At 40.1% G+C, this 1,082-nt stretch overlaps 1 long non-coding RNA gene across 1 annotated transcript in view; it reads right to left on the bottom strand.

Moving 5' to 3' along the window:
- Window positions 1-218: 218 nt before the first annotated feature.
- The window catches only part of LOC131879706 (uncharacterized), a 2,989-nt gene continuing 2,125 nt past the window's right edge, over window positions 219-1,082 (bottom strand). Inside the window, exon 2 of the long non-coding RNA XR_009373174.1 lies at window positions 219-998. This is a non-coding gene — a long non-coding RNA (uncharacterized LOC131879706). The remainder of the gene's footprint in view (window positions 999-1,082) is intronic.

The raw sequence follows: 1,082 nt of genomic DNA, 5'->3' as shown, positions 1-1,082 counted from the left end.
ATTGGATTCTATTCCAATCCCAGTCCAAAATTGCTAGATGAACTAAATGAATATAAATTTGTTTCGACAAATGGCTTCTTTCACAACTCTCAAAATGGTAGGGAAATTTAAAGAACATCAAAATTAAAATCTGAGAATGGACCTACTATCTTAAAAGTCATCATAATTGTGTGACAGTCCCAAAAAAATAAAGAAACCCAAAATGAAAAGGATCAAACTTCTTGCTGTCCAAACAGTCAATAGTAGGAAAATTATATTATGACTAAGCCAACATCACTATATCTCATCATTTCAAAACGTTCTAGTGGCAAAAGGCACATTTAGTTGAAGTTAAATGAGGTCTTTTCAAGTTAATTGTGTGAACAAATCAGATTTGGATCAGATTTTGCAAAATATTTCGGATTATGTTCGGATTATGCAAATATATCTCGATTCGGATTCAGACTCGGATTCGAGAAAAAAGTCGGGTTCCGGTTCGTTCAGATTGGGCAGAGCTATCGGATTCGGATTGGGCAAAACATTTCGGATTCGGATTGCAAAAAATCACCCGGAATCGGATTCGGAGACCCTGTCGGATCCGGTGCACAGCTCTAGTCTAAATGTCGAAAGGAGAAAGCCGATCACGAAAATTCCTCACGAATTTCTCCTTAACTTGCACATCAATTTCAGATCCGCTCTCTAATGATCACGAGTGGACGAGCATTAGGATCCTAAAGATTATCAGGGCTGGAAGCACTCGCTGGGCTTGTCCTTTTGACACAAAAATTGTCTTCTGCGATTATTTGAAGAACATGCCAAGTCATTTAATCGGTTTCCCATGGCATCGGCGTTTGTTCGGACGCAATGCCTCCCTTGATTGTCATTGAGTGATAGACGGTATCCAAAGTTTTGGTGCATGTATAATCCTCTCTCCCCTTCCCAAGTGGCTTGATTATTACATCCTTCATCTTCGCAATTTGTCGAAGTGCTGGTTGTCAAGCCAATCCAGGCTTCACCCTCTGAAAGAAAGTTTACGACAATTAAAATATCTTTCATTTTTGGTTTTGTGTGCTCGGGGTCGGAAGGCGGGTCTCGCTCCGCCA

Source organism: Tigriopus californicus, chromosome 1 (assembly GCF_007210705.1).
Source record: "Tigriopus californicus strain San Diego chromosome 1, Tcal_SD_v2.1, whole genome shotgun sequence".
In the NCBI taxonomy this organism is placed as follows: Eukaryota; Metazoa; Arthropoda; class Copepoda; order Harpacticoida; family Harpacticidae; genus Tigriopus; species Tigriopus californicus.
This window is presented reverse-complemented; position numbering and strand designations above follow the sequence as displayed.